Source organism: Brienomyrus brachyistius, chromosome 1 (genome assembly GCF_023856365.1).
Source record: "Brienomyrus brachyistius isolate T26 chromosome 1, BBRACH_0.4, whole genome shotgun sequence".
Taxonomy (NCBI): domain Eukaryota; kingdom Metazoa; phylum Chordata; class Actinopteri; order Osteoglossiformes; family Mormyridae; genus Brienomyrus; species Brienomyrus brachyistius.
In genome coordinates, this window is record NC_064533.1 from 55,598,579 (window position 1) to 55,622,782 (window position 24,204).

Below are 24,204 nucleotides of genomic sequence, written 5' to 3' on the forward strand. Positions count from 1 at the left end.
GTCTGACATAAGGGTGGTGTGTTGCTCAGTGGGTTAGGGTGCTGTGTCTGTGATCAGAATGTTGCTAGTTCAAATCCCAAGTCTCCAAAGTGGTTTTGCCACTGAGGCTTTGAGTAAGGCTTGACTGTATGTTTTGTTGGACAAATTCATCCACTAAGTAAATTTAAGTTTGTATGTAAGAACATTTTTGTGCAGCCGTACTATAACATCACACCCATTCTGGAAGTTTCTCCATGTAGCGCATACCATCCTTAGCTAACAGAGGTACATTGTCATATTTGGACAGTTTCTGCAGCATAAAGAAGAGGGCTGCTGTGAAGCCCTCTCCCCTAACCCTAACCCTAACCCCCCCCCCCCACACACACACACACACACACACATACCTTTGATGTAGCTAATTACATACTCAGGTTGGCTTAAGACTGGTGTGATCATTCGACAGTTTGTGTCTGGAAAACAACAGGCAATAATTTATCTTTTTTTTTTTTTTTTGCTTTGTAGACATCATATTATCTTTGTATTGAAATAATTTAAGTAATTGGTTAATGCAAGGAATGTGCTTTTTATATTGCAAAATGTGATCTTCACACACAGGTAGTCTGTATCTTGAATTTGAAAATAATTGTGCAAAGAAATGCTATATTATGTTAACTGAGCTTCTGGGTGGAAGAAAAAGCTTGTTAATGTTGCCAATATGGTGTCTTAGAGGATTGCTGCTCGCAACATCACACTTCCCAAATTCTGCAAGCTTTGCTAATAATGATGGCCCATTATTAATTGTTGATTTTTTGGCTTCAAGTATTGATCACTACATAATAAAGATAAATGTGTTCAGTTTGTTATTAACATAAACAAATGTTCTAAAATAGGAAAAGCTGCCAGTAGACAGAAAGAACAGTAACAGTGTAAGCTGAAAAATGACTTTTTAAATTGCCCAGTGATTGCTAATGAATCCTCTCCTAAGAAAAATCCATGACTACTGCTCTGTGCAGACAGCTAAAGCATCCCATGCTTAACAAACTCCGATTAAACACAGATGATGGAATCAGGCTTCAGGGATACAAAGTACATACCAATAACACCAAATGTTATGATTGGGGCACTGAGGCCTGGAAATATTAGTCTCTTTCCAGGATTTTTACACGGATTTCAAGGAATAGAACAGCTGAATACTCCAGAGAACACTTGAAGTGGAGGAAATCTGGCCTGTAATGTCTTCATAGAGGAATCACATTTCAAGGTTTCACCAGATTTAACAGACACATCAGTCTGGTTAAATCGGAATTTGAGGCATCAGAAAGCAGCAGATGGAAGTTGTCACAGCATGTCAAGCTCTGCTGGGCGTACAGACAGCCTGGGAGGGGAGAACGTGGCCAAAGACCCTCTGTCATACTGGGTTACTTAACCAAGTTACTTAACTAGACCACGGGTTTGCCTATGCCTTTTCGAACAATACAGTACGATGGGGTAATTCTAGCACCAACTAAAATACAACTGTCATCTATGAACAAAATAAAACAAAATGTACGTTTGAACATAAGAACATATGAAATTTACAAACGAGAGGAGGCCATTCGGCCCATCAAGCTCATTTGGGGAGAGCTTAACTAATAGCTCAGAGTTGTTAAAATCTTATCTAGCTCTGATTTTAGCTTGTGCTACACTAGCTTGTGCTACACTATTCCATACTCCAACTACATGCTGTGTAAAGTGCTTCCTCAAATTCATTTTAAAAGGTTCTCCTGCTAATTTCCACTTATGGTCACGAGCTGGATATGGTTTATAAATGAGAGCCAGAATAACATGCATCAGGACCAGAGTCACCCCATCTTAATTAACCATACATGAATAAACAGACACCTTTATTAGGGCAGTATACTGGTTCAGGTCTTATCCCATTAATCCAGAAGTTGGTGATCCCATTCATTCATTCATTCATTCATTTATTCATTCATTCATCCACTCATTGCACTCTGACACTTTCACCAGGAAAATCTGTCTTGTATGTTTTGATCAAATAATATGAATGATTTCACACAGGGGGGCGGCATGGTGGTGCAGTGGTTAGCACTGTCGCCTCACACCTCTGGGACCCGGGTTCGAGTCTCCGCCTGGGTCACATGTGTGTGGAGTTTGCATGTTCTCCCCATGTCGTCGTGGGGTTTCCTCCGGGTACTCCGGTTTCCCCCCACAGTCCAAAAACATGCTGAGGCTAATTGGAGTTGCTGAATTGCCCGTAGGTGTGCATGTGTGAGTGAATGGTGTGTGAGTGTGCCCTGCGATGGGCTGGCCCCCCATCCTGGGTTGTTCCCTGCCTCGTGCCCATTGATTCCGGGATAGGCTCCGGACCCCCCGCGACCCAATTGGATAAGCGGTTTGGAAAATGGATGGATGGATGGATGGATTTCACACAGATCTGACTGATGGTGCCAGTAATGCACACAACGCTGTACTGCTCCTGATAAGAAAACGAGGAGGGCTGGGATTGGAGGTGAGGCTGCTGTCTTTCAGTCAAACTCGTAGTGAGACGGACAACCCCACCGGTCTGCTTCCTGCCCACGCCAGGAATTCTCATGGATACAGATAACAGCATTGTGACGTGGGTGAAAAGCCAGCCAAACTAAGAAAACCCTCAGGAGAAGAGCAGGTGTGTGATGTATTAAGGATGTTTCTCCAGCCAAAACACCTGGCTTACAGTCTTCATCACACAGCAGATTGTGAATTTACTGCAGCTCACGCATATTTAACCTTTTTTCGTCAGCCAGGAGAGTGAGAAATAACAAATACAGGTAGCTTCCATAAAGAAAGAACCGCTTTAAGCATTTTAAACAGTGGTGACGTTGGACAGCAGTCTATCCACATGAGACATACTGGATTAGGTGCAGCATACACCAGGTTGTAGTCATATGTTCATGTATTAAGAAAAGAAGACCTTTGTGGGTTTTGAACAGATGTCTTTCTTTTTTCAGGGAATCCACAGTTGGTATATTACCAACACAGATGTAATATGTATTAATGCTGTAAAATATACCCCCCTCCCCCCAATTTGCCCCATCTGTAATGGATTCCAGAGTAGAGAGTATGGATACTAGGCCAAACTATTGGTCATTGGAAGTGGGCTTATTAACCAAAGTAAACTCATGTGTCGTTAGTTTGATGACCCACACCTCCGACATCCGCAACTCAGACAGCAGAGTCGCTTTTGCTAGTAAAACAGCAAAGCCCTATAATCAAAATATTCCTCCAATCAGCAATATTTACAAAATCTTTCTTTTATTCTTTTACATTATTGTGACAAAATGAAAACATAAGGAAATGTTTGCAGAAGTGTGCTCTTGCAAGTTAAGCAGGGTAGTTTCGTGTGACCAAACACTTGTGTTTGCACTAATTTCCCTCTGCTCAGAGTGCAGCGTTAGATTCTGGGTGCAGAGCCATGATGTTGGGGCTGTTCCCGTGTGGAGGAGGTAGATGATGAAGAGGATGAAAGTGGCCTATTCAGGGCAGGATGAAAGATCAGAAACCGTCACGTGCAACGACAGCTTACTGCATAAATCTCTTTAAATATGAAAGGAAATGGAAAAGAAATGTGAAATAACTGATTAATTAGGTACAGTAATGTCATAACCTCACTCCCACACAGTTTAAATCCGCTCTAAGCTTAGCCGGGGAAGCCGAAAGTTTTCATTTCATATCCCTCGGTGTGGAATGTAATGACAGAGCCTGTTTGTTACCTCTCATTGCGTAATCAACACAGATTTGATTAAGGAAAATATGAATGTGGCTGTAAATCTCGTCATCTTCTCGAATGCTATTCATCCTTCATGTGAGCAGCTCTGTGGTTTTCTGTATCCTTGCTGCTTTTTATGATAATTGTAAAAGGTATCTAAATGTCCTCATCTATTACCCATAGGGGAAGATGGTGGCACAGGAGGTAGTGCTTTCGTTCGGCAACTGGAGGGTTGCAGGTTCAAGCCCTGGTTCCTCCTGACCCCATCAAAGTGTCCTTGAGCAAGACACTGAACCCCAAATTGCTCCCGGTGAGCAGGTTGGCACCTTGCATGGCAGCCTCCGCCACTGGTGTGTGAATGAGTGTGTGAATGAGTGTGTGGATGGGTGAATGTGAGGCATGAAATGTAAAGCGCTTTGAGTACTCGTAGGAGTAGAAAAGCGCTATATAAATGCAGTCCATTTACCATGTTAACATGGAAGATCCATTCCTGCTAGTTAATTTATTCTACTTGCAACAAAGGTAAAGGACAAAAGTTTTATACTTTTTCCTTGAATAAGTATCTCCTTCCAGCATTAAGTTCAGTGAATCAGGGCTATAGTGTTGTTTTGGAAGGCAGTTCCAGGCTGTGGACATTTTGACACAAACTAAACCCCTGAATTTGAGGGTGTCTAGTTATCTGATGCAAAATGACAGTTTCAAAGAGCACAAATGCACAGTATGACAAGCTAGATGCTACATTTTTGCTCAGCAGTGCATGGTGTCATGGGCTGTAAGACATCAGGACACAGTGATTGGCAGGGAGGGGAGATCTGGACGCTCTCTATCCCAGAGGAAGACTGAGATGCTCAGAATAGTTTATTGGTGTCGCTCGACCTGTCCCTCATTTCCGGCGATTGTTTTCACTGGTGTCTCCCTTTTGTGTGGCCAGATCCTCTTTCGTGTCTGATACCCATGCAGTGAGGTGCTTAATTGTGCAGATTCTTGTTCTTTTTTTTGTCTTGCCCAAGCATCGATTTCACATTCGTGCTTTGCAGAAAGGCTCTTTTTATTGTCCCATCCGTCCCTTTAAGGGAAACCAGAAATTACAATCAAGTCTGTCATGAAATCCGTGTCGCGTCAGCATTCACATGGGGTTCTTTGCAGCTTTGCCCTGATTTTCCCCTCTGGGCAGTACTCTTTGTGAGGGACCTGGATCAGAACCCGGAAACCATTATCAGGGCTATATGTACATATTATTGTTTATCCCCTGGGTGATGTTGAGCAATATAGCGAGGGTGATACAGTCTGTCCTGTGATACAAGAGATAGGGCTGATTTTTAAAAGGAAACACTTCTTCAAAAATAAATGTATGTGTTAGGAATGCCGTTGTAAATCAGATAATTCCTCACAATGTGAAGTTTTAGCAGTTTACCCTAAAAAATAATGGAATTCCCACTCATTATAGCGAGTAACTGAAGCTTTATTTGGAATTTGAGAATATTTGGGGTCATAGGGGTTTATCTTTTTGGTTTTCTTGTGTAAATAGATGCTGCAAAAGTCTTACCAAAATTTGTGATGGTTTATCTCAGGCCATCTCTGCATACCCTCGTGCTAGCTTACCCCCAACATGGAGAGACGAAATAGCAAAGGGTGGATGGAGAGCTCAGAGCCTGAGAATACATGCAAGAGAAATGGAGTAAAGACAGAGATGAGATAGTGAAGATTCTAATGATGGGTGTAGGATAGACGTAGAAGATACTGATGATGGATGTAGGGGAGATGGAAAAGATGCCGCTGCTGCTGATAATGATGATGATGGGTGTAGGGAAGATGGAGATGCTAATAATGATGAGTGTAGGGAAGCTGGAGAAAATGCTGTTCATGATGAGTGTATTAGGGTTGGAGAAGTTGCTGATGTTGATAATGAGTGTAGAGATGATGGAGAATATGATGCTGATTGCTGTACATAGATAGAGAAGATACTGATGATGATGATGATGATGATGATTATGATGATGATGGGTTTAGGGAAGTTGGAGAAGATGCTGATGAAAGCTAAAAGAATTGCACCTTCAGGACTAGCAGGGAAAAACCTCTAGATCAAGGGGATAAAGCTGACAATATAAGAGCTCAGAATTCATAGATTTAGGGGCTAAAGCTAACAGAATAGATTCACTGCCTCAGAACTTCTAGAATAACAGGCTAAGGCTAATGGACTAAAAAGGGTTGGGCTCGTGGGCTAAAAATGATCCAGTAGGGTACACAAATACAGAACAGAGTCAGAATAAGAACCATAATGTGGTCCTCAGCAGATATTAGTCTGGGATTTAATCTTAACTTTGGCATTTTTATAGCTTTCAAAGATGGCTTTTTATTCTTGCTTGTCCTGTTTGCAGCCTGGGAGGGGTCAGAGGTTTGGAAGAGGAACTTGTTTTCAAGGACTTACAGCTTGAGGTTTTTCGGAAGGCTGGGGACAATTATCTGTTGGTGCAGAGTCAGCATTGGTTCTTGTTAATTCTGGTTTTCTGGTTATGGAGAGAGGTGAGAATGGTTTGCCATCATGCTGCTTCCCGAAAAACCTCTGCTGAAAAAAAAAACCTTCCTTAAAATCACCAGCTTCAGATTGTAAACCATTTAACATTAGGGCCCTGGCTTTAATTCTATACAGTAATACTGAAATGATTTCATAATTCTACCAAAAAACATACCAACAGAATAGTTTCCTTGATGTTTCTTACTTCCTGAAGGCTGCTTTCTGAAGCATGTCCTGAGCCTGATTATACAGTATATGAAGAAGTTGAATGTTTCCTCAAAAAGTAGAATGTTTTCCCCCAAAATTAATGAAATGAAACATCAGGAAATTTCAGAATATTATACTCTTGAGTACTCTGCAGCTGGAGCTTATCCCTTAGGGCAGGTATGTAGCTCCTACTTGTTGAGATGTTTGATTCAGGACTCATCTGGACCTTATTGATTATGACAGTTGCCTCATGGACTTCCAAGTGCCCCAATGCTCCACTGATTGGTTACTGCTATTCAGGTTCAGGCTGGAGTTCACTGTGAACTTTGCCTTTTTAAGGGCATTTGTTCTCTGACCAGTACCAGGGGTGGATCTGGGGGGCGGGTGCACCCATGACAATATGCATGGGCCCCCGTGCCACCCCTAAATACATATGGTACTTCGGTCTGAAATAAGTGTTATTTACATTTATATATGTGGGGTCAGATTTTGTGTATTAGGAACACGTGAAACACAAATGTAAGCACATTTTCTTAACGGACTCTTAACGCGGGTGCACCGGGTGGCCAAAATGTATCAGTTGGTGAAAAGCAAAGTTAATGACAGAAAAAAATAATCAAGTTTGTGGAAGCACAACAGTCTCAACAAGAAATCAGATTGTGTGTCATATTTGTAAAAGCTGTAAAAACTTTGTGACTGCAAAGCTCTGGATAAATAAACTGATTTCAAAATTGTCTTTTGGTTCTTACTGTTGGTATTCTTGTGTAATACTTGGAGGACATTAAGGTCAAAAGCATCTGCTTCCCCTAACAGAACAACTGGCCCCAGTCTGCCCCCATCCCCACCTCCAGTTAAAATGGTCTAGAATCACCACTGATCAGTATAAATGTCATAAGACAGTCTCTGTTTACTGAAATATCATGTCATGGTTTCACAGGTAATTTTTTCTCAGCATTCATAAATGCGACCCATGAACCCTGGAGTATTAAGAAGTTAACAAAGGTCAACTCCCTAGAGAGCTAGACATCAGCAACAGCCACCAACATGCCATTGATTTGTGGCAGTGTGCAGCTCCACATAATTCATCTCACATCAATGGGCAGACAGCAAGAATGTGTGAATGGGGATTTGGGAGAGTAGACGGCCAGCCTTTCCTGAAGACAAGACACTCTGTACCTTCATATGTCTGCCAAATGTATACGTATCTATTGAGCTCCATTTGTATACTTACGCACTGTATCTGGCCCAGGTTACTAGCTTTAAGGCATTACATAGAGATGTCACTCTTGGGAGACTTTGCCGAGATTTTGACCAGCCAGGTCTTTGCTTGCTTGTTACCTAACGCCTGGTCTGATAAAATGGTCCTCTGGGCTTTGTCACAATCCCCCTTGAGAACTCATTGTCGTCACTTGTGGCTCCAGTAAGCAGTTTTGGATCATGTAACATTATGTATAATTTATTAAGCAGACACTGAGCCAGAAAGGTGCCTAAACACGCCCTCTGCTGTGGAGAGTGTGAAACTGATTGTATTACAGAGGATTTCACGTGTCCAGCACACATGGCTAAAAGTGGCGGCGGACAGCATGTTATTCAGTGGTGTGTGATGGTCTGAAAAAGAATAATCTTGTTGATTTTCGCTGTCAGTAGTACTAAAATTAAGTAAATACTGTAAAAGGGAATCATTTAATTGGCCTGTGTCAAAGGTGGTTTGAGCATGGATGATACAATGTGTCTCTTCTGTTTTGCACAATATCCATTTCCAGTCACCGTTACTGTGTCCTTTATTTAAAAGCAGACATACATACTTCATCTATTAATCCAGGAAAAAAGAAAGACAGCATATCAAAGCACTGAAGATATGTCTATATCCTCTAAAAACAAATAGTCGTGTAAGTAATCTTCTTTTTTCCTATAAGCAGTTCAGCCAGCTGACCTTTAGGGGGCAGTAGCCCAACCGAAGGTGCCCATTGAGTCTGCATCACAGTAGGGGAAAGAGGAGAGTCAGTAGGGGGGGTGGGGGGGTCACCATGAGAACCAGCCCTCTCCCATGGATCCCGGCCTAGTGCGAGCCAATCCTGTGATGTCATGCACCACTCGCAGACGGGGGTTAGCGGGGGTGAGGTATGGGCTGTGAGGAAATAAAAACAAGTGAAGGGCAATCAGGGGTGAGGGGGGGGGCATATGGCTGTACCACAGCTGGGGCAGGAGGGCTGAGCTCTTGTGAAAGGGCCGTTTGCCTAACCTTGCTTGCCACTCCTGCCACTGTTGGAAAGCAGCCACCCCCATGTGTGGCCCCACCCACCATGCCATCCACTCTGTGCTCTCTCTCTTTTCTGTTCAGAAGATGACCTCACCAGGCATGTATTTTACAAAATTATAAGATATATATATATATATATATATATATATATATATATATATATATATATATATATATATATATAAACAGCTCAGCCAGACATAACACACAACAAAGACCAGGATTCAGGGTTAGGGTTAGGGTTAGGCCCTGCTCCTCATGTACAGGCTCTCCGCGACACCCTGAGGAGGTGTCGCTATGGCATATACACATTCCCGTCATTTACCAGAATATAAAGCACATGAACCCTGCTCAGTTTCCATGCAGTGAGTCAGAAATGGATACAGTGTTGCCTGGAATGTGAACACATGCTGTTTCGTGAACTAGGAACCAGAAGAATAATCCCTGGACCAGCTTAGATACCACCTTCTCCAATCCACCACACAGACACATCAACAAGTGTGTTGGGAATTCTGATTCCCTCGGGTGGGCGGGCTCCTCTGTTTGGGACCCGCTTCACTCTGCTGCACCCCTTCCCTAGCTGTCTGGGGACATTGTCAGCACTGGAAGCCCCAGTGACATGATCTTGTCTGTCATGTGTTGGCACTTGACCCTGCAGGCATGTTTGGCATCTCGGGGCTGTGTGTATATCCTGGGTACGATTTCCATGCCTAGTCGCTCTGTAATTCCCTGGATTATATTTCTATGGGAAAACCTTGGTGTTATGGAAACGAGGGTGACAGATCCAAACTGCAATTTCATGCAAAGCCTATGGAGCACGTGCATGCACACACACACACACACATGGGATGTCGTCCCTTGTTTCTGAGAAACTATAAGCGTGCGAGTGTTATTTACTGTCGAGCAGATGTCAGGCCTGCATTTTGTCACGCTAAGTGATACGACATGCTGAAGGGTCTTAGCACAAGCAGGGGTCCATGTACACTTCTAGCTTCACCTCCATCTCTCAGTTATGTATTCATTTGAATGGTAATAGAGGCAGGTCTGGGACCGGTCTTCACCAAATTAAAGTGGTTGTTTCTGAAATATGAGTACCATTATGACAATATTATATTTCTGTTATGTGTTGAGATGAAGGCTTGTGGTCTTCTTGCTGCAATAACAAACAGCTGTGTTATCTCTTCATCCTCTTGTAGCAGCTATCACAAATCCCACAGCTGATACACAAAATGAGCCCATACTACATTCCCTGCTCATGAAAAAAGTCATGACGAAGCACAGATGTATTTGTTCTGGACACTCCAGTTATTCAACTATGACTTTCTTAAATCTCAATTCATTTTGGATAACTTACAGCCACCCAAAAGTGCAAAATTATAAAAGAATAAACATGCCAGACTGCTCACTGAGGAAAGAGCACCATCCGGCTGTGAGGGACTCAGATGGTGGTGTCCACGGGCCCCCATGGGGAACTTGCGTGTATCTTGATGATATCATACAATAACAGATTCACCTGAAGGCGGAGCAGATCACATTAAACCCAGCTTCATAGAATTTCTCAGCCAAGCTGTGGAGCAGGAGCATCACCATGCTGTTTGATTTCTATGAAGCTGGCTGCCTGAATACCATCAGCGTTGAACATCTTACTGCCCATGGTTCCAAGACATGGGGGGTGACCAGCCGCATGTTTGCACTCCACTCTGCCACTCTCTGAATACCCTGGATCAGTTCCAAGCTCACAGATGATCATATAAGACATTTGCATATTGTGGCTGATATTCAGCTCGAATAGTACTGTTTTGTTACTGATAACTACTGACATCTTCAAACATGCATTTGTGGTGGAAGCCAAACGGCTGCGAGGTGTCTTAAGGTGGGCCTGGCAACTGGCCTGCATTGTGTGGGAAAAACGAATATTGGGCCACTGAAGGCAATTAGAAACAAAAGGTCATAACGAGGTAGGAAGCGAGCAAGTGCTCAGGGTTTCGTGCAGTGGGGCACCCCGGGCTGGGGCTGCCCCATGGTGCGTGTGACACTCCTAATCCTGGGCCGCATCACGTGGCTATCCGATAGCGCCCCCTGCATTATCACCTTCCGCTGTGACTGTAAACTGCTGCCCTGCCAGCTGGACGGAAGCAAGGACCCCGCTGTGTGTGTGTGTGTGTGTGGGGGGGGGGTACAGAGAGTACGGTGACTCACAGGAAGGAGGAAGGTGCCAGTGACAGCATCACGGCTGACTGCCTGATGAAAAGTTTAACTATGAATTAAGCTCCGCACTTGCTAGTGCGCGTGAGCCATTCCCAGTGCTTCTGAGGATCCTCAAGCAAAGGGTTAAATGTCACTTTAAATTGCCTGAGTGGTTGTTCATCTTTCAGACATGCAGTGATCTCTGCATCTTCCGTGCACAGGCAGGACATTAGGAAAAACTATACTCTGCTGAAATCAGAAGGCCAAGGGGGCGGGGGGGCGGGGAACTCCTCTGAAGCTAAATGTGACACCCATCAATATTTACCCAGAGAACCCAATTAGCTTGCTGGGCACCTTAAAATAGTGTCACTGGATCTCCCGGTTCCGCCCACTGGGCTCAGGTCTTACATTTCAGGTGAAGCGGATCTTCCTCGCCACATTCGTGGCAGGAAGTGCAAAGTCATGAGGTGTTAGAGGCCTTAGTCATGAGGTGTTAGACTCGGGAGACCTAAGAAAATGGTGAAACTGACTATTTTCTGTACATTTACTATTTACTTATGCTGCATGGTAAACAATCTCAAACTCAAAATTTAGTAACATGATAGACCTTAAGATCTGCTTCAAACAGGTACAGATTTAGATCTGTAGATTTCTCTAAGCAGGAGTGCAGGGTGTCTAACACGTTACTAAAGCACATGAAGATTTCTGTTCCATTTTCTTAACGTGACATCAGTACACACTTGTTAGATCTGCACAATGAAACCATCGCTTCAGGCAGAAGGGCTGAACCAGCCTGTGGGCAGGTGACTGTGAGCAGACCATGCAATCTGGGTTTTTATAGCTGAAGATGCAGGGTTCCTGAGGCTCGAGGAGCACGACCCAATTTCAGCCTGACTGAGGCTCAGTTTGGGGTCCCAAGACATGTGACTAAAGGTCACCATCTGCCTAAGATTCTGAATGGTTCTGAGCTTCGGTGCACATTTAAAATGCCATGCAGCTTCTAACCCATTCAGAAATACATGCGTGAAACTGCTGGGCAAGCACCTTGCAGACCTTTAAAAATACATATGTGTGTCTATTAATGTAAAGCAAATTGACACCTGGTGCATTGAATTTTGTGTGACGGATGGCCTCCAAAAATAAACGATGGTTCCAAGATGGAAGACTGTTAAATGAAGGGACTGCAAATAATACTTTGTTAATAGTTAATTAAGCTGTCATTGGCACTTAGTTACACATTTATGAAGTGCTAACTATGGCAACAAAGAGACACGATAAACAAAACGCAGACAGACATGAGCCTGGTCATACTAAAAGCGGGTCAGAGAACAGCAGAAGCATTGTCTGTAATTCATCACAAATTTAAGAGGAGGTCATGTCGTGCCTGTTCTAAAATATTCAGACTGGCCATATAGCCTTACTCTGTTGTGTTAAACATGCATACGGTCAATATTTCATTGTGCTTTATTCCTAATGGGAAGAACAGTACAGAGCAGTACATTAGCTAACTGCTGCTGATACTGAACGCTTAACTTTTTAGGTTATTTCCATGACAATACGCTGCTTAACACTTACCCTGAGACAGGCTACAGTGCAATAGAAAGCTTATTTCTGTATAAGAAATGACCCATTACTGTATGCATTTGTGTTCCCTATGGAAGGATAATTTCCCTTTGTTTCACTTTATCGGAAAAAGCCTTTAAATTAATAAAAAGGAGCTCTTTTAAATACAGCTTGATTTGTCACTTCTCTGGTGAAATTCAGTAATGGGCGCTGACTGATGTCAGAGGTCACTTTTGGGTGAGATATTCATAGCCTTCCAGTAGTGTCACATATGTTTTTTGAACACAAAGCCATTCACAGGGGGTTTAAAGCAGGGCACTCCAGAAACAGTAGGAATCTTGGTGTGGTATTAAAGTGAACGTTTCCACTTTTTTTTTACTTGTATGTATCATATGAGGAGGCAGAAGTGGCCAAAACCCCAACTTGTCTTTACTGTTTACTGATTTTAGTAATGGCTGTCAGGGTCTTCTGTCAAACAGACTCAAGCGAGACATGAAAAAAGACAGAGCATGGAGTTTGAAGGCTTATAGGCTTTGAAGGAAGGGCAGGGATGGATGGATGGATGGATGGATGGCCTTAAATCTGCAGAACCCTTACTCAAGCACAGCCCCGGGGTATTAAAAACTACAAGCTGTATGAAGATGTACTGCATTATGCTCCTACTACAACTCCTTTATTGCTTGCTGGGTTTAATTCTGCCCTTGCTGACTTGTTCTGACCAAAACATTACTTCACACCAGTACAAAGACCATTTTAATGTTCCAGTATGACATCGTAACATAAATAATTGCTCTGATGATTCGGATTGGCGGGAAGTCTATTTTTAGTGGCATTTGGCTGCTCCATATTGGAGGGGAACATTGAGTCCACACACATCCGTCATGCCCCCAACACCGCAAGGGCGCTCGCTTCCTGACATGCTCCAAGGGGAATTTATTGTTATTAAAAATGATAAAACAAATGAACCCAAAACACAGGAAAGAATTGGCATCCATTAAATAGCTAGTAGGCCAATTTATTGAGCTAATTTAAATCCATCCATCTTCCAGGAATATAGGGGGCCTGGAGCCTCTCCCAGGCTGGAGTACATGTCGGACGGTACAACACAGGGCACAAACATTCAGGCACTATGGGTAATTTAACAGTGCCAAATAACCTGACTGTAGGAGGAAACCTGCATGACCCAGGAGGATCATGCAAACTCACACACACAGAGCAAATGGCCTTTGTTTGTGACCATGTCAGCGACTTTTATCATTGAACATTTTTATTTATCAAAATCCATCTGTTTCGCTTACCAGCTTTTCATGAATTGAAATCAAGTGAGATCACATAATCATGGTGTAAATCTCAGGGTAAATCACAGCCTAAATCACAGTGTAATAGGCAGTGTAAATCACAGCATTAATCACTGAAAATCACAGGATAAATCGCAGGGTAAATTGCAGTGTAAATCTCAGGGTAAATTGCAGTGTAAATCTCAGGGTAAATCCGAATGTAAACTGCAGGGTAAACCCCTGAGTAAATTGCAGTATGAATTGCAAGGTTAATCATAGCATAAATCACAGGGTGTATCATAGTATAAATCGCCTGCCTGTCTCACGTTTGCTAGGTTCACACTGGGTGCTGGATGCATGTCCAGTTAAGAGCTCGCATGTAGCAAGTATCACATGTTATCTTGCTACTGCTGCTGCTGCTGCTGCTGAATCGCAGGATGACTCTTTATATACAAACCAAGCAGCTGCTGTTATTACGGTTACAGGCACTTTTTGTGACAGACACCATGTATCATATCAGGAGACAGAAATAGCCAGAAAGGAAGCTGGGTAGAGTTGAAAAGGATATAATCTGCAGGGAAACCAAACTAATGGGCCAGTGTGTGATCTGAACAAGCTGGATCTATAGACAGGAACTCATGTCAAAGTCACCATTGAATGCAGCATATATGTATTTCAGCATGTATTGTATAAATCAGTAGTATAACAAAAAGTGATAACTTTGTAATTATATATATGTAAAACATAAGCATGTAAGCATATAATGTATACAAGGTGACATCACATGGAACATGACAAGAAAGTTATAGCAGGAAAGGCCATTCAGATCTTGCTGCTAAAACATTAATTTCCTGGAAAAACACCTCAAAGGCACCAGATGGGTTGAGATCTGGGTGGGAGGACCTGGATCAAAATGTGCATGTGGGCCTGAGCCAAAAATCAGAACCTAAGCTCACCCGTGCACCTTTAATAAAAAGCAGGCATATACAGAGTGCATCAGTCAGGGTGGGGGCATTCGCACCAGAGACCACAGAGTCTTTACTTTTTATACAATATTCATTGGCCAACAAGGGATGCAGTAAACAACCAATTAGGAGATGGAATGTACCATTCAAGCATGGATCATGTAGAGCAAATGGAATGAACCATTCAAACATAGCAGGGGGTGCATGAAAAAAACAAAGGGCTTCTTTCTGCTTTTTGGCATGAAAACTAACTGTAAAATAACAGCTGTGCAATGGAAGAAAAGAAATTCAAATTCAAAAAGCAAAGGAGAAACTGATATCAGATCAGAGATCAGAATTCTTGAAATGATGTATTATTTCATGCAGTAGTTTGGTCATGTGGACTGTTACAGTCAGATGGTGGCCTCACATGAAACCGCAGTCAGAGCAGCCAGTGGGGGTCCCCTCAATCCGGGGGGAAGGCTGGCAGCAAACTGAAGCATCATGGCTTTACACTGGTTGCAAAATTCTACACTCTGTGCCCCCTTAGAGCTTAAAATCTTTGAATCTTCCTGCTTTATACCAGAAAATGTGTTTGTTAGACATTCATTGTAAATTTGTTTTATGGGCATCCAGTAAGAAAATCCCTGGAATGACCTTTAATGTTCACCCTGCAAGAACATCTGGGTAGGTGCAGGATGCAGCAGTGAATACTGGTCATGTAAACCAGCATTTTTGACATTGAGTTTCTGCCCTTCAACCTCTTCCAGAAGTGACCCTACCAAGATGGCGTCCTGTTTGTCAACATGTCCTCCACCAGGATGGAGAGGGAAACAGTTATGAGTGTGTTGAAGATGTGCATAGAGTCAGCTTTAGAATCCCAGGGTCTGTAACAGTGACAGAGCTTCTGATGCCACTCTGGTTCCTAAAAATTAACTTTCATCCACAGAAGGCAGGTCATCTGGCTGATGAGTGGAACGTGACAGTCCATGTGCCAGAGGCGCTCCAGTAGACCACCTCCAGTCAGCAGTCCAGTATCACTGCTTAGTCATCCTTAGTCATTTTAAGTGAAAACATCCCCATCTGGGGCATGCCAGGGCACAGCTGTATGGCTGAGGAGGGAAGGCCTTTGTGGCATAGCCACACTACAGTAACATTTTTATATATAAAACAGATGCAGGGGGTTCTGGATAACGGCAGAGGAGAAGGCAAAGGAGCGGAAATCCTGAGCTGCACATGTAGGCAAGCTCAGTATAACCAGAGACATCTCTTCTGTCACAACTTTGCCTTAAGGGGGGGCACTGATGAAAAGAGATCATCTTTGACTTTCCAGACTCCATGGGAAAATCTGCTACTGTAGTTGCCCTCTCGCTGCTGTCCACTTACTCAGCCAGCCCCATAACCTCTGGGACTGCCTTATTTTACTAACTGTTTTGTTTTTGCCAAGGTGAGGGGTTACCGGGGCCCTGTGCTACAGCCTTGGCATTAGTAAGCTATTTTTATTATCATTGTATCATGTTAGTTATTGGACCACAGTATGTCAGTAAAAGTCCTTTAAACTGTATATCGGGCTGTATGGATAAATATCTGAAATCTGGTTATTGAAGGTGCTGTCGTACACACCGACCGGGGAAGTAGGTGCAGGGAGGCGAGGAAGAGGGGAACGAGAGATTTATTATAGGAAACCGCAAGGCAAAGCACAAGACTGACGTAAGACTTCAATGACCGGACTGGGGACAACATACCTAACGCAGACTTAAATACGTTGGCTTAATGACAACAATCAGAAACAGCTGGTAAACACAGGGAATCCACACGGGATTAACAAGGGGGCGCGGCGCACGGAATTAGCGGACAATCGGGGCATGACAGGTGCCGTATAATGCATTTTTTCAATATTTTAAATTGTTCTCTCGTGTCTACATAGAAGATATATGAACTTGGTTTGCTTGAAAAATGCCCAGAAGTGGTTTTACAGGCCCATTTACAACTATATTATTTGGCCCTAGAATTAAACAAGCCATTTTCCCTTATTAATATAGCTTATTAATATGTTGATGAGCTCTACTTTGATTGGTTGTTTTACAGTGAAGCACTATGATGACTCACACATAAACAACCTTTCTACAGTCATGCACCGCACAACAACAATCCGTTCAATAATGGACCACATTTTTAACAGTGGTCCCATAAGATTATAATCGAGCTGAAAAATTCATACAAAACCTTGGTGATGCTAGTATAAACAAACGTGCTGTGCTGCCAGTCGTGTAAAAGTACAGCACATACAATTATGTACAATGCATAATACTTGGTAATAAACAGGGATGTCCCTAACTGCTATGCAAGTTTGCACTTTGCCATAAGCGTTATATGCAGCAATTCTTGTCATGATAGTACTAATGTATACTTATTTTATGTGCATTTGCTCTCTTATGACAATTAAGAAATTACCATGCATTTAAAGATTCATACCACAAATGAAGTACACATTAGCTACATAAAGGTTAAAATGCACCAGGGAATTCATTCTTGTGCAGTTATGTGCATCCTTGACAGTACTGGTCCTATCCAATGTGGCACCCTAGGGGAGCATCTCCACCGCTGCCCCCCCATCTGAGGCAAAGTGAAACCGTCTCAGAAGTTGGTGTATTAGGCGGCCTCCTATGTCACCTATAGGATTGACTTGCCCTGATCCCTCATAATCAACAACTATGTTATGTGTTTATGTATTTACTATACTGTATTTTTATTGATATTTTAGAGTGTACTCTTTCTACCTTGCTACCTGTAACTGCAACACTCTCACTTCAGCCTAGGCACAACGTTAGCATAGTCATAACTTTGGCAATGTAACAAGAATATTGTTACATTTTGCATCTCAGTCAACAAATAATTTACAATGCTAGCTTTGCCATGCAATTTTAATCAAGAACTCCAAACAGCAAGCTGCACATAAATGTGTAGTTTGTAATGATTTTTTAAACATGCTTTATTTGTACAAGTACATTAGAATGATTTCCTTCACCAACCCCATGTTGCTCTCCACAACTTGGGGGTCACAACCCCCCTTGGTCAGTATTGTGCAGCACCCCTGGAGCTGGGGGTTAAGGGCCTTCTTCAAGGGCCCACACACGTGACCATGCTGCCAAGGATGGGGCTTAAACCAGCAATCTTCTGATCACAGGCACACTTTTGCTGCTGTTTGCTACTCCTCTACTAACCTGGGTTACGTTTTCCAAAAGCCTAGTTGCTTACAATATCAGTAACTCACATAATTGGAACCATGCAGCTGAACAGTTCCAACTCTGTAAGTTACTCACGGGAACTTTTGGAAAATGTACCCTTGAACAGGATTTAACTTCTTAACCTACTAGTAATGAATAACCTTACATCAATGCCTGTCAGTGAATATATTTTTGTGGTCCTAGGTGCACTTGTGGAGACTTGGAGAAATATATGTTGCATGTTGTGCAGTTCCATTAGGCTTGAAAGAGGGCTGGTGTGTGTTAAGTTTGGGAGCATAGTTAAGGCTGTTATGTAACAGTCCGGGAAATCTGAATCAGCCTGTTTTACCACCTTCTTTTACATGTGCAGGAGTTATATTTGACAGAGGGAACAGCAGTGTTTGAGATTAACGGTATGTCAGTCCCATGTACTGAGCTCTCCTTGTCCAGCTATGCCGAGGCAAAGTCAGATTTTCATTCTATGCCATCTTTAAGCTAAATTAACAGTGTTTGACACATGGATGAACCAGCACACAACAGAGCGAAAGTCTTTGGCTTGTCCCTCTCCATGACCGTGACTGGACCATGTACGCCACATCGCTCACCCTCTCTGCAAACTCAACCGTACCATATATGCCATGCCACTCTCCCCCTCTGTGAACATGACCAGACCACGTATGCCATGGGCTCCATCCATCACTGAGAAGTGTGGCTGGCCTCGCATATGACTCCCACCATGCACCCCTGCAGTCATTCTTCCTGCCAGGTCATGGAGCCTTACTAAGCGCTGCAGTGGGAACAACATCCTCTCCGTGCTTCCTGGCCTTGAATTTTAAGTACACATCAAAAAGCAGCAGAGATCATTTCCTTAGCTGGACAGGGAACTCAAAGCCGGGTTCAGAGCTCGGTCAGCACCTTAAACGGGCCATGCTGACAAACCCTGAGAACTCCTTAATCAGGGACCTTTAACCACAGCATCCCCAAGTTGTGTCACTTCTAACTGTAGCTTTCCTGAGGCCATCTCTCTGTGGGAATGGGGCAAATTCCAAGCGGATTTCCGAGCTTGCTGTGTTTATGCATCTCTGCCTCGCCCCACGTCAGCATCAATTGCAGATGGAAGGCCTCAGGAGACCCTTGTCAGGACTTGGACAGAAAAGGGAGCGTGCTGGATCTGCTCAGGCCAGATTCCAAATTAGCTACTTTTCTCCTCCAGTGCTCATGTACCGATGTGTGGACCATCGCTGCACGGCCCCCTACCTCATACACACTGACCCCAGAGATGTTTATCTATAGACTCTCGAGTCTGAAAGCAAAAAGACTTCTTCAATAATAATCCACATTCTCCAGAATCTTTTGTATAATGTGTAATACTTTTGACATCGCCATTTCAGGACCTGTTCCCCTTGCCTCAGGTCACCCCAAATTCCAGGATTTTATTGATGTACAGTCTTTAGACCCCCAGCCGAGTGCCGAGTGACACAATTAGTTCCAGCAGTGCCATTAGGGTGAGTTCATGCAAGTGTTACATTGCTGAAGTGGAATTAGAAACATCACAAAACTGGCCAAGCAGTACAGCCCCTCTGTCAGGCACCAATAGTCCTGTGGGCGCCCTGAACCGTTTTGTATAGCATCCAGGCCTGCAATGGCCTCCTGCCGTGAATTCTGATGTACTGACAGGGCGGAGTGAGGGCATCGGCCAACTAAATAAATAACGTGGCTAATTAGTCGGTTTGCACCCTGGGAGCAAGCGGTACAGACAGAGGGCTAGGAATGGGTATTGCCCTGGGTTTCTCTAAACTCTGGCCATCTTGTCTCATGGTGAGTTACTCACCATGGCTTTTGTTACAAAATGCTCCCCAGAGACGTGCCGGCCAGAGCGCTCTGTGATTTCTTAAAGGGCGTCCCATGCATTTCCCAGCCGGGAGGTCTAAGTTCTCTCTCTCTTTTTTTTTTTTGTGAATTCCCATTGGTTTTTATTTCCTCACGGTGGTTCCCTGGGTGGAAGGTGGAGCTCTCAGAGCACCCTAATGTCGACTGGACCATCCTGTGGTCTAATATCGATGTTAGAAGCCGGCGGTGCTCTTTCGCTCTATCATCACTTAGTGATGTGGATGTAGTCTGTGATGTCATATTCCGCAGAAGGTGGAATCAAACTCCAGGCAGAAGCATCACCAGCAATCATATGCTTTACCAGTAATGATCTGAAAACCCTTCAAATTTCTGGAAAAGTCTTCATATCCAGCCAAATGACAGAGATTGACTGTGTGCTATAAACGTCTAAGAGCTAAGAATAGAAACCTGGACATGGAGTGAGTCTCTTGCCTTCAATTAGATTTAAGTAACTGCACGTCTCACGATGTGAGAGACAGAAAAGAAGAGTAACTGGCTTCAGCACAACCTCAGTCCCCTGGGCCTGAACCCAGAGCCTCAATAACCTGGACTTCCAGAAGCATCCATGCTGGCACTGACTCAAAGGATCTTAGAATGTAATAAACAGATAAAATGACATGAGAGGTTCTTTTTTTGTAAGAAAAATCACCAGTTAGTCGTTCTTCTTGTTAACTCACTGAAAGGTCCTCAAGTACAGACTCACATGAAACAGATCTTTAATGTCTATGTAAATGTCTATACAAGTCAAAGTCATATGTCTGGCACACCTACTATATAAGTTCCTTTATGATACAATCTGCCAAGTTCCTATATGAATAGTGTATTGCATCTGGGATAATATGAGCATCTGCCTCTTCTTTGTGGCATTTCAGCCATTACTTGGAATGGTATTTCCACCAATGGGAATTCCATTTTAGCTGGAACAGCAAGTTAGCATCGCTGTTGGGGAGGAGGGGGCGGGTCAGAATGTCCACCAACATGGGGGGGTGAACACATACAGTACATGCTCATATCAGGGTCAGAGCAGAGGAAGCTGAATGGATGTAAGTGTTAGGGGTTTATGGGGGGGTGGGGCAGGGGAGCATGAGGGCAAGGCCGTGTGCCGGCTGGGGAGGTCAGAGGGGGTTTGATTATCATTTTCACAATCTTCACAGTGTATCCATTCATTTTGAGCCCATCGCATCCATCACAGACCTGTGAGCCCACAATGACGTGACCTGTACGCCGCATCGTGTGACATGATAAGTGAGCTGACCAAGCGGCAGATTTGGGGGGTCCTGGACCACGTACCAAATGATCGTGAAATGTCCCTCTAAAGGGTGCGCAAGTGATTTTTCATCTTAGCAGACACTTTTTTCCAAGTAGAAATACATTTTTGAAGAAGCAGGGTTAGATAGTCTGTGGAGCATTTTGGGGTCAGTACCTGGTTCAGTGGCCCAACAGTGACATCAATCTGTCCTTACTTGCTCTGCCTTCACAAACCTCTCCCACATACACATCCCTGTGAAGTCCTTCTTGTGCTCCTTTTAGTGGGAACAACACTGCCCACTGTTTCTCAGGGGGATTCAGGCTGGAAGCATGTAGTAATTCACCCACCAATTACCCATATGTGCCAGTGGATAAGCTCACACACAATTATTTATTTGCCCCACAGATCAGTATGGCCTGGCAGTTGATTGGCATATGGTCAAAGTGATATATTATATAATGACAAATGCCAATTCTGTTGCCATAGGCAATGAACACTCATAGGCAATGAAAGGAAGCATGCCTGCACCCACTTCATGCTGAAAGATGGTGATTATGTCATTCAAAAATGTCAGAGCCGTTTTGTGTCTGCAACCTAAACAAGTGGACTAGCCACAACTGAAGTCTGCCCAGGAACTAAACCAGAACCAGAGAGGAGGGGGAGCCCTGACAGGTCTGGCTGGGGATAAGTGGCCCTGTACATTATATTATTAGTCATCATAAGTATTTATGATCACAATCTTAAAGATGCAGTATGTTCATTTGTTGGGATGTTGTGTTTATGCGTAAATGTGGTGAAAAATATATATATATATATTTGCCATTGGTATTCTACATGGTTACATAGTTTTGAATTTTTTAAACGCAACATAATAAAACTGAAAAATGTATAAAAATGGGTTATTACGGCAAGTTATATTCTTGCATATTCATTGGTAATGTTCCTGTGAAAATGCATTAAAATATCAAGTTACTCACAGATTGCTTCTTACATATGACTTACCTCCAGCAGAGTCTTGCTAGTAAGTGCAGTTGTAGCAGCAGTATGGTAAGCAAAATCAGTCGAAATGTAAAAACAGTGCAGATAAATCAAGACATCATGTAGGAATATCTCATGCACTCCAGATATCAGAATAACTAAAGGAAATTAACATTAATTTCAGTCATTATGAAAAAAAGGTTTTTCAGCTGCAGCCTCCAGGATGGTCTCTGGACCCCCTGTGACTCTGAATAGGAGAAGTGGATACAGAAAATAGATGCATGGATGGATGAATGGATGAAAAAAGTATACGTTAAAGTGTCATGGTTTGTACCCGTCTGTCTCAGCTTTTCGTGTCTCATCCCCGTTTGGCCAGCAGGTGTCGTTGGTCATCCTGTCCTCCCTGTTGTTCAAGTCCTTAGTGTGTTGCACCAGATTCCTGCATGGCTCTATGAGCTGAGTGTAGATTTCTAAATGCTTCTGTCATGTGTTCAAATCCAGCCATCTATATTTTTGTCTTTAGTAGATATTGTTCTCTAGTGTTTCCTTTGTATTAGATTTTATAGTTCCTGAGTTTTGTGGTTTGCATTCTGTTTTGGTTTTTGCTTTGTGCTTTTTTCCTGTGTTTCCTGACTTCCCTAGTGTTGAATTCTGTTTCCTAGCTTCTGAGTTCCATAATTTAGTTTATTAGATTCACCTGTGTGCGGTTTTCCTGAACTTCTTGATTAATCTCACCTGTCCTGTGTTTCCTTCTTAATTCTTTGTATTTAAGTACCTGATCCTGCTCTGTTCCTTGTTGGAGTCCTTGACTTTTTCCTTGATGTTGATTTTTCTGAGTAGCTGAGTGGTATGTTTGCTTCCTTGCCTGTTCTCTGTGTTACCAGTGCCCCTCTGTACAGTAGGTTTTTTTTGTTCTGTTAGTTTTGTTGTTTCCCCTGTTTAGTTTTGACCCCTCACTGTCTTTTTGTTTATAGCGTTCCCAGTGTTATCTGTTAATAAACCTCTGTTGTTCTGCGGAGCCGTAAATGGATCATCACCTTTTGCTGCCTGCTCCATACTTCATTCCCATGTCAGAAACCCTTGTGGTCCTGACATAAAGGAAGTGACACTGTGCTCCGGAAAGGGGCCTTTTGAACTTAGAGGCAGGGATAGTCTCCACTGGGCTCTATTTATATTTAAACCCTTAGCCTTCCCCATCCAAAGGTTTGCAACCCCAGCAGGCGAAATGAGCATCAGCGACCACGTCAGTAAATCACTGGTGAGCTGGAGACCAGGCGGCCAAGCACGGTTTCACACACCTGCTTGGAGCAACTTGTAAATCCCTCACCAGGGAATGAGGCTCATCTTCCTTGCCCTGAAATGGAACAATATGATGATTCTTTTTCATGTAGACGGTTCAGGAGGTGACAGGTGTGAAGGAACAGGATCAGAAAGTCCTGCGGATCAGCATCTGTCTGTTTCTGGTCACACAAAGGGCTTTGGTGATGGTGTGTGCTTCAGTTGGATAGGATGCTATATTACTGATGGAAAGATCACCAGTTCAATCCCAGGCTGGGCAGAGTGATTTCATTGTTCAGCCCCTGAAATTTGCCCTTAACCCTCAGTTACTCTATGGGCTGGCTGATCCTGCTGTCTCAAAATGTATATGTGACCCATCACCACGAAATGAGTCTTAAGTCGCACTGCTAGAAATACACCCATAAGACTCATTTCGTGGTGATGGGTCACATATCGCTTTGGATAGAAGCATCTGCTAAATAGACATAATTTCTGAAAAGCAGCATAATGCCCCTGATTTTGTCTGTATGCATAAATATTTACATCAGGTTTCATTTTCATCGTGGTAAAGGGGCATGGAGGCACAAACAATGGTTTTGCTGTTCTCTTTGTGTCCAGTGAGGAAGTGGTAATCAACAGAAGCGGTAATCAAGCAGTGTCTTCGGGCCACAGCATGGTGGTGAGATGTTTCACATCTGAGGAGGGGATCCACGATCCTCAGCCCCCCCTACCCCTTTCTTAGAGGGAATTCCATGTCAAGAGTGCCCAGATACTGGGGGTGGGGGGGGGCAAGATTAAGGAGCTTATTTGACATCAGATGAGCCCATGTGCTTAAATGCAATAGTTGTATGACTGAGAGTCATCACAGGCATTTAATGACCTATCAGATGGTGCCACCTGCT